We start from the raw sequence: 16,292 nt of genomic DNA, 5'->3' as shown, positions 1-16,292 counted from the left end.
TGACCAAACCCAAGAGCTCTGCAGCTTGCCTTTGAAAGCACTTCTCCTCTGGCCATTTTGGGGTCTCCTGGGCACCCATATTTCTGTGCACATTAACTAAAACCAAACTGTCATCTTCCCTCTCTCTCACTCCAACTTCTTTGAATAGCTCTATCACTTCCCAGGGACTGAAAGCTGGGAGGTTTTTTGACCCTTCCCTCTGCCCAGCCACTCATATCAAACAATAATAGATTTGGGTTGATTGTATCTTTGGAATGTCTCTTATTTCCAACCCACGTTGTTCTTCTCCTAATTTGGGCCTATCATAGCTTCCTTTCTGGATGACATTGGTCCCATAACCCCTTTTTCTTCTCTCCCCTTCTTCTGTTTTCCAAATTGCACAGCAGTGTGGAAGCATGGACTCTGGTTAGATGCCAACTTTTTAGTCACAGCCTTGAGCAAGACCCTTATCCTCTCTGAGTCTCAGTTTCCTCATCTGTAGAATGGATATGGAGAAACCATCTCATGGGCTGTGATGAGAATTATATGAGCAGTTAAAATGTTCATAAACTAGTGTGGCAGATAGCAATCACCCAACAATTTGTGGCCATTATTATTTCTTTCCTTCATTAGTAGAACCATCATTGATTGATTGTCAGCCTACTATGTACCCAGCAACTTGCTAGGTGCTCCCCTCATCAAAAATCCCCAATGCACTCTCTACGCCTAACAAACAAACACAAAAATGCATGACATTTAGAACCCCTTCCACCCCTGAAGATCTAGCCCTAATGTCTCTAGGATTTTCTCACATTCTGTCTCCAGACATCCCAATCTCTGCCAACCTGTACCAAGCTCTCCCGCCTCCACTCCTTTGCACAAACTCTTCCTTCTACCTCAGCTACCTTCTTTGCACACCCACACATCTTCCAGGCATGAAACAGAAGCAGAGTGCTCCCTGAAGCCAGCCCCATTCTTCACCTGCCCCTACTCTCCCTACCAAACATTTATAGTTTCCTTGCTGTCCCTTAACTCCTCTGACCTTATATATTATAGTTTTCTACTTGTTTTATCTCCTTTACAAAAACCAGGCATGGTAGTAGACTTGTCTTTGTATCTACTGCCTGGCTTAGCACAGTGCCTGTCACAGAAAAAGCATTGTGTAACTTTCTGTTAATCAGTGAGTGAGCTGAGAACCAACTTTGCAAAGTAGCATGGCTGCACATGCATGTGTGTGTGTGTGTATGTGTGTGTGTGTGTGTGTGATGTGTGCATTTCCCATCTGTGATGTGTGTCATTTGTTTCCCATCACAAGGTCAGCTGGTAGAAGATCTATATTCAAACCTGTTAGAAATGTTATATTCTGCTTCTCTTATAAAATAGCCTTTTTGTAGGTCCTACAGGCTCCCACTTCCTACCTACTTCTGGGGGTTCCCAATGTACTATGGTGCATCCTCCAGTCCCTTTGGCACAAGGAAGAGGGGCACCCCAGGCCTGTACATTTTCATTTGAAGAGAGTTTGCACTGACACTCACTGCACTCTGCAGCTATGGGCTGCCTGAGGGACTCCTATGTGACTTCTGTGTGACACCAAGCCCATTTCTTCTTGGATGATAAGAGTTTGTACTGTGATTTCATTCTCTCCAGCAGAGAAGGAGACAATGACTGAAGACACAGACTCTGGCACTGGCCTGCCTGGGTTCAAATCCCAGCTCTGCCACTTACAAGCTGTGTGACCTTCAGACCTTTGGCTTTTACTTAACATCTGTCCCAGTTTCCCCATCTGTAAAATAAAGGTATAATTACTATGTATTTCATATGAGGTTATTGTAAGGATTTAATGAATTAATCTATGCAAAGTACTGGTACCTGACACACAGAAAGTGCTGTGTAGGGGTTAACTGTTGTTATTTTTTCTGGGCCTTCACACTGACAATCGTATTTGCCCACTGGACTGGGTACTCCCTGAGGGTGGCATGTATCTCTCATCCTTTTGGATCTCCAAAGGTGTAGCACGTAGTGCTGGGCATGACATAAGTGCCCATTCAAAAATTTCAACAATTATTTTTCTTCTCTTTACACCACACAATCAATCCATTAGCAAATGTTTAAGTTTTACCTTCACAGTATATGTATTGAATCTGATACCTTCCCACCACCTCCACTGTCATCTCTCTGGTCCATGCCAGGTTTCTTGCACCTGGGTTTGTGCCATGGCCTCCTAAGTGGCCTCCTTATTTCCATGCTTGCACTCTGTCATTTGTTCCCAGCATTGCAACCAGAGTGATCCTACCAAAACCAAAGGATCATGTTGTTCTGTTGCTCAAAACCCCCACTGGCTTTCATCTTTCTCAGAGTAGTGGCCAAACTTCTTACAGTGATCCCAAGGATCTAAATGACCCTGAATCCTACCCCATCCCACCATAGGTCTAACTTCCTCTATCACTCACCCTGTCATGAGTGACATGTGACATGTCATGAGGCCTCTTTGTTGTTCTCTGAACTCATAAAGCACATTCTCTCCCCAGGGCCCCTGTACTTTCTGTTCCATTGCCTGGATTGATTTTTGCCCAGAGACCTTCCACTGCATGCTACAGGTTTCTACTCATCTTACCAGAGAGGCCTTTCCTGGACACACCAAATACAATGCCATTTTTCTCCTCAGTCCAGGATATCTCCTCTCATTCTTTTTTTTTTTTTTTTTAGGAGACAGAGTCTGGCTCTGGCTCTATCGTCTAGGCTGGAGAGCAGTGGCGTGATCTTGGCTCACTGCAACCTCAGCATTTCGGGTTCAAGCGATTCTCCTGCCTCAGTCCCCCGAGTAGCTGAGACTACAGGCATGTTCCATGACACCCAGCTAATTTTTTGTATTTAGTAGAGATGGGGTTTCACCATGTTGCCTGAGCTTGTCTCAAACTCCTAAGCTCAAGCGATCTTCCCATCTCAGCCTCCCAAAGCGCTGGTATTACAGGTGTGAGCCACCACACCTGGCCTCTCTTCTCATTCTTACCTTGCTTTATTTTACCCTGTAGCACTAAGCACTGAGCACCACTTGGCATACATGGACATATTTCATGTCTCTCTCACTATATGGAACATAAATAGACGACTACACCTATCTTGTTCACCACTGTGTCCCTGATAACTGGATGCCCCAGGCAATGTGCTAGTGCTGAGTAGGAGAGGCCCAAAACCCAAGCTCTGAAAGCTCAACATCCCATGAAGGAGGGAGACTCAGCAAAATAATAACAGCAATAATAATAATAAAGTAAATCCCATAAAGAATGAATAACATTCACTTGTGTTATGTGATAAGATGGAAAAGTTCAGGGTGTCATACAATACTCTCCATTAATCATAACAAACAGAAAATGTGCTCTGTATTCATGGGATTAATTCTAACTAGCACAGAAAGAAAGAAGGGGAAAAGGAATAAGCATTTACTGAGCAGTTAATATTTTCCAAACAGTCAGTTAAGCACTGGTGAATCAGCAGTGAACAAAATGATGTGGTCCCTGCAGTGATGCAATTTACAGCCTGGTGTGGGAGACAGACAATTAATAAAAACTACACAGATAATCTTGTAAGTTCTCTTGTGACAGCATGTTATGAAGGAGAAGTACAGGGTTCTGTGATTGTATTTAGCAGGGAGCCCCCAACATGTCAAAGGGGTTTAAAAAGCCTTCCCCTAAGAAAGTGATGTTTTAGCTAAGATGGAAGGATCTCTGATGTGTGGGGAGTGAAAGGCGTTGAGGAGGAGATAAAAGAGCATTTCAGGGTAAGGAAAAGACAGCAGCAAAGGCTCTAAGACAGGAGGGAGATTGGAGAATCCCATGAAATAAAGAGGATAATGCCTTTCAAGGAAGAATGTGGGGGAGGAACAAAGAAATAGGGGTAGAACAGGAGGTGGGAGCAGTGGAGTGCTGGTAAGTGATGAACAACCAGCTCTCAGAGAGGTGCGTGAATATATACATATAAACATTTATTTTAAATTTTACTGATAGAACAGGTAAGTAATACATGTTTTACAAATAATAATAAATATACAATTTCTGTATATTGTAAATTCCATGTAGCCAGTGAGTCAACTGGAATGTTTTCATTGAGCTTTGCCAAACTCTTGTATTGATAGCCAACTTACGGTTGCCTTTCAACCATGGTTTGACAAATGGAATCGCATTCCAGACCACTAATCCTTTCCCCAATATAAACATCATTCTGAAATGTTATATGTGATCTACTGTTAAACTATGATTTTCATACAAATTATTTTTGTTAAACTGAACCCTCTTTGAGTTCCAACTTTACGTATGTTGGAAATTCACTTGTTCGTGAGTGATGTGAGTAGCTTCTTTGCTGAATCAAATAACAGTTTTCATATACTGGGAGAACATTTCTTCAGTTATTGTGTGTGTTCTTCACAATGTAACAGCTACTAACATCATGCACTTTTAAGTTTAATCTCTTTGTTAACAGTTTCTTTATCACTAAGACTAAGGGTCAACAAACATTTTCTTTAAAGGGCCAAAAAGTAAATATCTTAGGCTTTGCAGACCACACCTAGTCTCTGTTATGTTTTACAATCCTCTAAAAATGTAGAACTTCTTAGCTTGAGGGCTGTATATAGACATCCATGGGCCAAATTTTGCCCACTGACCTTAATTTGCCAACTTCTTAGACCAGTAGCTCTCAAGGGAGAGAAACAGCAATTCTGCTCCCCAGAGCATATTTGGCAATATCTGGACACAGTTGTGGTTGTCACGACTCGGAGGGAGTGTTATTTAGTAAGTAGAGACCAGAATGCTGCTAAACATCCTACAATGCACAGCTTCTCCCTCTGCAACCAAGAATTATGCAGCCCCAAATATCAATAGTACCAAAGTTGAACACGCCTGCCTTAGAAAATCGACAATACAATAAATCAGGTCTTGATTTGTAAATTTTTTTCATGTCACAAATATTCTAATCGTGGCCAATTTCAAACTACCAATGTAATGTCACCTACCAACGGACTTGGGGAGGATCAAAAAAGAGCCCGCATCTCCAAGACAATCCTAAGTCAAAAGAACAAAGCTGGAGGCATCACGCTACCTGACTTCAAACTATACTACAAGGCTACAGTAACCAAAACAGCATGGTACTGGTACCAAAACAGAGATATAGACCAATGGAACAGAACAGAGTCCTCAGTAATAATACCACACATCTACAGCCATCTGATCTTTGACAAACCTGAGAGAAACAAGAAATGGGGAAAGGATTCCCTATTTAATAAATGGTGCTGGGAAAATTGGCTAGCCATAAGTAGAAAGCTGAAACTGGATCCTTTCCTTACTCCTTATACGAAAATTAATTCAAGATGGATTAGAGACTTAAATGTTAGACCTAATACCATAAAAATCCTAGAGGAAAACCTAGGTAATACCATTCAGGACATAGGCATGGGCAAAGACTTCATGTCTAAAACACCAAAAGCAACGGCAACAAAAGCCAAAATTGACAAATGGGATCTCATCAAACTAAAGAGCTTCTGCACAGCAAAAGAAACTACCATCAGAGTGAACAGGCAACCTACAGAATGGGAGAAAATTTTTGCAATCTACTCATCTGACAAAGGGCTAATATCCAGAACCTACAAAGAACTCAAACAAATTTACAAGAAAAAAACAAACAACCCCATCCAAAAGTGGGCAAAGGATATGAACAGACATTTCTCAAAAGAAGACATTCATACAGCCAACAGACACATGAAAAAATGCTCATCATCACTGGCCATCAGAGAAATGCAAATCAAAACCACAATGAGATACCATCTCACACCAGTTAGAATGGCGATCATTCAAAAGTCAGGAAACAACAGGTGCTGGAGAGGATGTGGAGAAATAGGAACACTTTTACACTGTTGGTGGGATTGTAAACTAGTTCAACCATTATGGAAAACAGTATGGCGATTCCTCAAGGATCTAGAACTAGATGTACCATATGACCCAGCCATCCCATTACTAGGTATATACCCAAAGGATTATAAATTATGCTGCTATAAAGACACATGCACACATATGTTTATTGCAGCACTATTCACAATAGCAAAGACTTGGAATCAACCCAAATGTCCATCAGTGACAGATTGGATTAAGAAAATGTGGCACATATACACCATGGAATACTATGCAGCCATAAAAAAGGATGAGTTTGTGTCCTTTGTAGGGACATGGATGCAGCTGGAAACCATCATTCTCAGCAAACTATCACAAGAACAGAAAACCAAACACCGCATGTTCTCACTCATAGGCGGGAACTGAACAATGAGATCACTTGGACTCGGGAAGGGGAACATCACACACCGGGGCCTATCATGGGGAGGGGGGAGGGGGGAGGGATTGCATTGGGAGTTATACCTGATGTAAATGACGAGTTGATGGGTGCAGCACACCAACATGGCACAAGTATACATATGTAGCAAACCTGCACGTTGTGCACATGTACCCTACAACTTGAAGTTTAATAATAATAAATAAATTTAAAAAAAATAAAAATAAAAAAATAAACTGGCACAGCATTATATGCCACCACATAGATGCACTAGGCATAAATAACCACAAGAGCATAGACGACCATAAAATAGCAAAATAATTAGGGCATGATCAGTTTTGAGTATTTGTTACTTTTGTTTGTTTTAATGTCTTTAATTATAAGTTTATATAATTTAATTTTTGATAAGGGCTATGTTTAACAACAACCAGCTCAGAACGCCCTGAAAATTTAACAACGGACTCTCATGAACCAGGGTAAGCGGGCTCCAGGGCAGCCCTGGGAGAATGAAAGCTTCTTTCACTTAGTCCTTACAAGTTAGAAGCCAGACAGTATTATCTTCCTTTAACAAATGAGGAGACTAAGCCTGAGAGATTCAGGCAAAGAGACAAAGACTTATGCAAAAGAGACAAATCAGGGGCTTTAAATACAGGTTTGTTTTCTCCAAAGCTGATAGACTTTCTCCTATCCTGTACTCCACTATCAACCCAGGGAAAGTGAGATCAAAATATTTATTCTGTGAAATGCTTATCAGTACTGGGACATTTTAATTAATTGCTGAATAGAATAGAGATAGAAGTCATTAACATATTGTTAGTGATCAACTCTGGTATAATATTACAAATATAGCAGAAAGGCCATCCTGCCAAAAAAGATTTGCATCCATAGAAATTATTATTATTATTATTAATATTTTTACTTCCTTATCCTTTCCAGGATTCTCTCTTTTCAATTAAACATCTGCACTCCTCACCTCTCCCCCTCAGTGAATTAGTTCACAACAGGTCAGGAACTGTAAGATTCTGAAACAAATAGGAAACAAAACAGGTAAACCTTGGATATTAGTATATCAAGGGAGGGGTCTATGCCAGACTCTGAGGCCTGAGTGAGTACTACAGTCAGAGTACAGTGTCAGGGCATTCAGCTTCACAAGGGGTGGCCACGAAGGGGACACTGAAATGGACAAGGAAAGGGAAGGAGAAAGAGCATGGATAATCCAACTGGCCTCTCTCCCCACTGGCTCAGGCTTGGCTGTGAGTGTGAGTCTTTGTCCCAACACAGAATCAATCTATTGGAAAGTGCTTAGTGGCTGCAGCCTTCAATCACTTCTTTTTTCTTATTAGACACCACAGCACTCCAGCAGCTGAGTTCTCAGAAGGAGACAAAATTTCCAAGACCTAAAGGCAACATGGTAGGGGTGGTACTGAAAGCATGGATGTTAGGGTCAGGGGCCTGGGTCTGAACTCTGGGTCTGATCATGTGATCTTCGGCAAGTCAATCTCTGGGACCTTAGTTTCTTCATACAAAAAATATATATAATAGTAGGGAATGAATTCCTATGTCATAAGGTTATTGTAAGGATCAACCTGAAATATCACATGAAAGTGTGTGGTAAAAAACATTGAAGAGAAGAAAATGGCATACTCTACTAGATATGAAATCTTCCAGAAGCTAGCAGCCACATGGGAGCCCCATCCACCCCTGCAGTCAGCTGGTTTTTTTTTTTTTTTTTTTTTTTGAGACAGTGTTGCTCTGTCACCTAGGCTGGAGTGCAGTGGCATGATCATAGCTCACTGTAATCTCAAACTCCTGGGCTCAAGCAATCCTCCTGCCTCAGCCTCCCAAGTAGCAGCTGTGACTACAGGCCTGTGCCACCATGACTGGCTATTTTTTAAATTTTTTTTTTGGTTGTTTTTTTTTTTTGTTTTTTTTTTTGTTTTTTTTTTTTTTGAGATGGAGTCTCCCTCTGTCGCCCAGGCTGGAGTGCAATGGCACCATCTCAGCTCACTGCAACCTCCCTCCGTCTCATAGGGTCAAACGATTCTCCTGCCTTAGCCTCTTGAGTAGTTGGGATTACAGGCATGCACCACCACACCTGACTAATTTTTGTATTTTTATTAGAGATGGGATTTCACCATGTTGGTCAGGCTGGTCTCGAACTCCTGACCTCATGATTTGCCTACCTTGGCCTCCCAAAGTGCTGGGATTACAGGCGTGAGCCACCACGCCCGGCCCTTGTTGATAATTTTTAAATTTTTTGTTGTCCAGGCTGGTCTTGAACTCCTGGCCTCAATAGATTTTCCTGCCTCAGGCTCCCAAAGCACTGAGATTACAGGCATGAGCCGTCGCACTATTTTAAGTAACTGAAATCAAGCTATTTTAAGTGACTCACTGAAGTCCCTGGGTCCATGTTGTGGAGAAGCTCTTCTACAGATGGATGAAGAATGAAGCTGAAGCTTCATCAGCGCTTGGACAGCCAGTGCTAATGATTAGAACCCTTTAAAAAGAAAATATCCACAAACTGCTTTATTGACTATGTAACCCAGGAGATAAAATATAACTATATTGTAGTTAGATAATATAACTATATTGTAGTTATATTGTACAGTCTCAAATGAGTTTCTTCACTTATCCTACATTAAATGCATGTTGCTTTCATTATCTTCCCTGCCCCACTCTTCTTTTTAGGAGGCCTATATTGGTTATTTTATTTATTTTTATTTTTATTTTTTATTTTTGGAGACAGAGTCTCGCTCTGTTGCCCAGGCTGGAGTGCAGTGGCATGATCTCGACTCACTGCAAGCTCCGCCTCTCGCTTCACGCCATTCTCCTGCCACAGCCTCCCGAATAGCTGGGACTGCAGGCGCCTGCCACCACACTCGGCTAATTTTTGTATTTTTAGTGGAGACAGGGTTTCACTGTGTTAGCCAAGATGGTCTCAATCTCCTGACCTTGTGATCTGCCCACCTTGGCCTCCCAAAGTGCTGGGATTACAGGTGTGAGCCACCATGCCCGGCCAATTTTTTTAATTAAACAAGTCATTTAAATTTAAATTACACAATGATCAGTGTAGAAAGGTTGGGACAACCTTTCTAAAAGTGTTTGTTAAGTTTACTGTAGAGTCTGTAAGTTTTCTGTAGAAAATATAGAAAATCAAAAAGAAGAAAATAAAATTCCCCCATAATCTTACAACCCATGTGTTATGGACTGAATTGTAATCTCCTCAAAATTCACAAGTTGAAGCCCTAATCTCGAATGTGATCATAACTGGAGATAGGGCCTTTGAGGAGATAATTATGATTAAATTAGATCATAAGGACTGGACCTACTCCAACAGGACTGGTGTCTTTATAAGAAGAGGAAGACGTACCAGAAGTATGCATGCACAGAGGAAAGACCATCTGAGGACACAGCAAGAAGGTGGCCATCTTCAAGCCAAGGAGAGAAACCCCAGGAGAAAACAAACCTACCAACACCTTGAGCTTGGACTTCCAGCCTCCAGAACTGTAAGAAATAAATGTCTACTGTTTAAGCCACCACCCAGTCTATGGTATTTTGTTATGGCCATCCTAGCAAACTAATACACCATAGATTCAGAGAATATACTGTTAATAGTTGATATGTTTTCTTCTAAATGTTTAAATACAGTTTGTTTGTTTGTTTGTTTGTGAGACAGAGTATTACTCTGTTACCTAAGCTGGAGAGCAGTGGTGCAGTCTCAGCTCACTGCAACCTCTGTCTCTTGGGTTCAAGTGATTATCCTACCTCAGCCTCCCTAGTAGCTGAGAATACATGCATGCACCACCATACTTAGCTAATTTTTATATTTTTAGTAGAGGTGGGGTTTCACCATGTTGGTCACGCTGGTCTCGAATTCCGGACTTCAAGTGATCCACACACCTTGGCCTCCTAAAGTGCTGGGATTACAGGTGTGAGCCACCGTGGCTGGCCTTAAATGCATATAAATTTATATAAATCCTCATCTTTTTCATACTGACAGTATATACTGTTTTGTATCTGCTTTCCTCAATTAACATATCATAAATATTTTTATCACTAAACCTTTCATTACATATATGACTTAATGGCAGTACATCCAGTTCATAGATATAGGCCCTCCTTTAATTCTCAACTGTTGACCATTTATTTCCAATTTTCCTCCACTATATAAATGATATTGCATTGATCATCCTTGGTAGCTAAGTCTTTGCCTACATCAATGATTATTTCCTTGGCCTGATTTTTAAAGGTGGAATCACTGAGTCAGAGTGAACACATTTTTAAGACTGTACAGTAAACTTAACAAACTACTTTTAGAAAGATTGTCCCAATTTAGATTCCCCTATTAGAGTTCAAATATTTCTATTTTTTGCCCTAGTAGCAGCTCATATGGGCCTTGGTGGTTCTTTTTCTAGAGGAGGTTTTTGGTGAAATACCCTCAGGCTTCACCTACCACTCCCAGCAGATAAGCAACATAGATATTCAAGCAGTATTTGTTGAACTGTGTAATGTGTCCCATTAGCGGTTCATAAAATCGATGTAGTGGGTCATGACTGGCACTTGTTTGTGTTCAGTGAAATGGTATGTAAAAGAACAGCAGAGCAAATATTTGCATTGTGAGTAAAAACATCCTTTAATAGAGCTTTTATTTACTTGTATATGTGTGTGTTGATGAGATCTAGATTTCAAGGTAACACTGTTGTAAGGTCACAGTTTAGAAAGTTTGAAAAGTACTGGTGAGTCAAAAGTTCATTGAATTGGGGCCCAAAAGACTTTGATTCTGGGCCTAATTTGAAGGGGAAGGAAGGCGCACAAAATTAGCTACTGAAAAATATATACCATAAGTTATGGTTTATAATAGAGGAAATTATACATTTCAGGGCATGGAAAACAATCTGCACCTCCCTTCTCCATGTTATTTTAGCCACATTACATCTATGATTGTCGATCTGCCTCTGCCTCTCCCTAGCTGTGTTTAATATTCTGCAGTCATCATTTGAAATTATTAATAATTTTAAACCAGAGGTACCATATTTTTACTTTGCACTGAGCCCCTACAAATTATGTAGCCATTCTTATCCATTAATTCAGACAACATGCCGTCTTCCTGACAGAAAAGTGGAATTCATTTATTTGGCAATGCTGAGAGCTGAAGCAAGAACTCTCAGCCTTGGTGGATAAGGTAGGAGCTGCTTTGAGGGTTTATGACATACACTATTGCAAGGAATCAGCTGTGCACTAGACCACACACAAGGCAATCTGTAGCTGTTTAGAACTTTTGTTCTGCCCAAGGCTTGTGTTCAATTGTTTCAGTCCCAGCTGGAATAGATTGTCCAAACTGCATTCAACTATTAAAAAGAAGTCTTAAAATAGGATTACCCACTTAATAGCATGTGCTACTATATGGGTTAATTGGATGTGAAACATTCACAGCAGGTCCTCAATAAAAGATATAATAGAAAGATGAAGGTCACTGTTGGGCCTGAGTACTTTATTATGTCCAACAAGCATTGAAAACCCAAAGGTTGCTAAATGATTAATAGGTAGAACAAATTACCATATTTGGGGATATGGCCTGTTTTATATTTGGAAAAGCCCCCATCTATTTGTGAAATCTAGCTGATAGCTCAATGGTAAACTATCTTCCTTCAACAGAGATAAAGCTACTTATCAGAAAAGTGTGAAGTTAGAGCTTTTGCAGTGATTGTAATGACACGTTTACACTATTCTTTGTGTGCTTCAGGGGCTGGGAATAGGTTGTAACTACGGAGCAAAGTCAGATATGATGACAGTCAGAAAGAATACTGGCCTCCTTAGAAATGAGTCTGAAACAGAGGAGCCAACCAGGTACTTTTCCAAAGGAGCCAATCAGTCTTTACACACAGAACAAGTATTTATCAAGCATCTTCCACTCAAAGGCTTTGAACACCCTTTGCAGAATTCCCTAATCAGACATGGTTCATGTCAGTTTTCTCTCTCCTCTGTGCTCTCAAAGCACCCCATGCTCACCCTCTCAAATTATTTTTTATTCTTTATTGTGAATGTTTATTTTTTTACCTATCTCCTTCACTAGCCTTGAAGTTACTTGAAGGTAAGTACTGTGTTATTGGTTTTTTTTTAATCTCTGTATCCCTAGACCTGGAACAGCACCAAGCCTGCTGTAGGTGCTTGATAAATTTGTACAGTTAAGTAAAAGAACAAATGGCATATGATATATAAAGAGCTCTTACAAATCAATATAAAAAAGGCCAACAACACAAAAGTGAAATGGGTAAAGCATATGAGAAGGCAGTACACAGAAAAGGAAGTGTAAAGGACTGTTAAACACATAAAAGGACATTAAAACTCAATCATAATATGAACCGTAATAAAAGACAAAAAAGAAAATGTATAAATGGCTATTAAATCTTTTTGTTTTCTTTTTCTTTTTCTTTTTTTTTTTTTTTTGACAGTCTTGCTTTTTTGCCCAGGCTGGAGTGCAGTGGTGTGATCTCAGCTCACTGCAACCTCTGCTTCCCAGATTCAAGTGATTCTCATACCTCAGCCTCTCAAGTAGTTGGGACTACAGGCACACACCACCACGCCTGGCAACTTTTTTTGTGTTTTTAGTAGAGAGGGTTTCACCATGTTGGCCAGGCTGATCTGGAACTCCCAGTCTTAGGTAATCTATCTGCCTTGGCCTCCCAAAGTGCTGGGACTACTGGCGTGAGCCACTGTGCCCAGCCTAAATGGCTGTTAAGTCAATTAAAAGACATTCAAACTCAATCACAATAAGAGAAATGCAAACCACACTGAGGTATCATTTTTCACCTATTAGATGGGCAAAGATAAAAAGAAGTTCTACCCACACATATTGCTGGAAATGACGCAAATTGGTACAATCTCCAAGGAGGACAAATTGCAAGTGTTCATAACCTTTGACTTAGCAATTCCACTTCCCAGAATTTATCCTAAAAGATATATGCACATATGTATAAAGTGATATGTGAACGCATAGCTAACTAACTGCACCTTTTCTGGTATGCTCCAGAGCTGGTTATTTGAATATTGAAATGCTTGGGCCATGCCTGTAATTCCAGCACTTTGGGAGGCCGAGATGGGTGAATCACCTGAGGTCAGGAGTTCAAGACCAGCCTGGACAACATGATGAAACCCCGTCTCTACTAAAAATACAAAAATTAGCGAGGCATGATGGTGCGCACCTGTAATCCCAGCTATTCAGGAGGCCGAGGCAGGAGAATCACTTGAACCTGGGAGGTGGAGGTTGCAGTGAACCAAGATCGTGCCACTGCACTCCAGTTTGGGTGACAAAGAAAGACTCTGTCTCAAAAAAAAAAAAAAAAAAAAAAAAATGCTTACTTATTGACGAGTAAATGCTGCTGTCTTGCCATACAATCCCTCCCCAAGAACTCCTAGCCTTTGCTGCAACCCAGCAAATCAACAGGTAAATGCCTGAGACCACATGGTTCATCTGGAACCCTGCTTCAGCACTATGGCCAGCATCATTCTGATTCATCAGTGCCCATGCCATAATAGTTGTTAAATATTTGGGTATCACTCCTATGTTCAAGGTTATTTACTGCAGCACAAAACGCAATAGCAAAACTTGAGAAATAACCTAATCAATAGCTAATGTTTACTGGAGTTTACTATGTGCCATTCACTGTTCTAAGTACTTGACATTAATTAACATATTTAATCCTCACAGCAACCCTAAGAGGAGGTGCAATGGTAATTGCCAATTTACAAGTGAGAAAACTGAGGCACAGAGAAGTAAAGTAAGTTGTCCAAGATCATATAGCTAATATGTGATCAAGCCAGAAGTCTATCAAGGTAGTCTGATTCCAAAGTCTATGTTCCTAAAATCAAAGTCCTTCAGGAGGGATTGATGAAATAAATTAGGGTTTATCCATGGAACAGAGTATTATACAGCCATAAAGAAGATGGAGAAGCTCTTTATAAACATGATGGAATACTCACCAAGCTACACTTCTAGTTGAAAATAAAGCACAGAAAACTGTGTGCAGTAGATATCTGATGTGTGGGTAACATTTATATGTGTATGTGTACATATGTATGTGTATATCTATCAAAAATTGGATATGTATCACATATAAATGTGTGTATGTATATGTAAAATCACAAAATAGGTAAGTGGGATATGTCTGGAATGATATACAAAAAAACTGGTAACACTAGTCACGTGCCTCTGGGGAACAAGTTATTAGGAAAAAATGCTTGCTGTGTGTGCCTTTTGTACCTTTTTAATTTTATACCATGTGAAAGTTTTGCCTGTCTTAAAAATTAAACTACAAATTGATCATAAAAAAGAACGATGTGACACATACATAAAAATTCTGAGGCAGAAAATAAAAAGAGCTTAGAAGGAAATAGAAAAGGCATGTAGCTAGCCAAGGGTGGGCAAGATTCCAAGCTCCTGGTCATGAGGAATTGCTGAGCACTTGAGTAGGGGATTTCAAGGATATTTGGAGGGTTGGGGAGGGCATCCTAGGGGGAGAAGCTGAGTTAGGCAGACTGACAAATTTTAACAATAGTGATCCACACATGAGGTGAAGGGCCCTGGAGGCACCCGCGCCCTGCACAATTCCAAGTGGATGCGTGGAAACCAAGAAAGATCTGTGTGTGCAGAGGGTCTAGGAGGGGCTGTCAGGGCCCCCAGTGGCTGAATGAGTTTAGAAGCCAGGGAAATTCAGAGGAATAAAAACCAGAAGTGCCCAAACCTCATCCTGCCCCCACATCCATTGCTGACAAGGAACGAAGCTGTGGAGCTATCCCCAAGGAACTGGGCGAAAAACAAAGAAGTAATTGAAGGGTTGGGAGAAAATAGGGCCAAGGAAAAGCAGTTCAAGAAGCTGGGATTGTTGGTTCTGAAGGAGCAAAATTACTGTCCTCTACTAGACGACGCATCGTTGTTAGTGGGACAGTGACCAGCTGTTCTTGGCCGCCATAAAGGAAACAAAGAGGGAAAGGGCTTCGACGCAGCATAAGCAATTTAAATTAGACCCAGAGAAAATCTCTCTGTCAGAATAAAGCTAAGTTGCTAAGCACCAAAGGGACAGATTCTCAGGGAAGATGTGGTATCACTATCCCTCCCTCCAGATTAGACTTGGGGATGTGGATGTCAATCAGGTTTGAATCCTTCTGCTGGACAAGTCAGTCACCTTTCCTGCTTCCCAGTGTCTTCATCTTAAACTCTGGGAATGAATACTAGCCTCATAAAGTTGTCATAAGGACTAAGAGATCCTGTATATAAAGCCTTTAGAACAGGGCCTTACATATAGTAAATTGTCATTAAATAGCAGCTAGTGCCCTTTAGGGCAAAAGAGACAGTGGCTATTAGCCATGGTTTTAAGTGACTGAGACAGTTACTTGGGATGGTCTGAAAGTTTCTTTGATTTAAGAAAATATCCCAAGTGTGTCATCAATAATGTTATATATATATATATAAAATATATATATATAATGAAATCTTGACTTTTCTGAAATAAATATTTATTTTATTCACTTTATTTTTTAGAGATAGGTTCTTGCTCTGTCACCCAGGCTGGAGTGCAGTGCCATGATCATGGCTAACTGTAGCCTAGAACACATGGCTTCAAGAGAGCCTCCCACTTCAGCCTCCTGAATAGCTAAGATTGGAATAAATATTAAACCATTCATTTCATCTGCTTTGGTTATAAGTTCTGGTGTCAGTCATTTTCCCAAAAATCACATTTCTAACAACCTCACTCTCTGGATGCATATCATACAGAGCAGAGTTTTTCAAGAATTTGGACTATGACTTACAGTAATAACTTTCATATCATAGCACAGTGACACACACATTTGTATACATGTAACTGAAATGAAAGCTTATAAGAAAATACTTAGACTTTCTATGTGTCATCTATTTTGATATTTTCTATTTTATTTTACTTTCATTTTTTAAAAACACTTATCCTGACCCTCTAGATTGATTTCGTGAAACAATATTTATCCAA

The sequence above is a fragment of the Chlorocebus sabaeus genome, chromosome 11 (genome assembly GCF_047675955.1).
Source record: "Chlorocebus sabaeus isolate Y175 chromosome 11, mChlSab1.0.hap1, whole genome shotgun sequence".
In the NCBI taxonomy this organism is placed as follows: Eukaryota; Metazoa; Chordata; class Mammalia; order Primates; family Cercopithecidae; genus Chlorocebus; species Chlorocebus sabaeus.
This window is presented reverse-complemented; position numbering follows the sequence as displayed.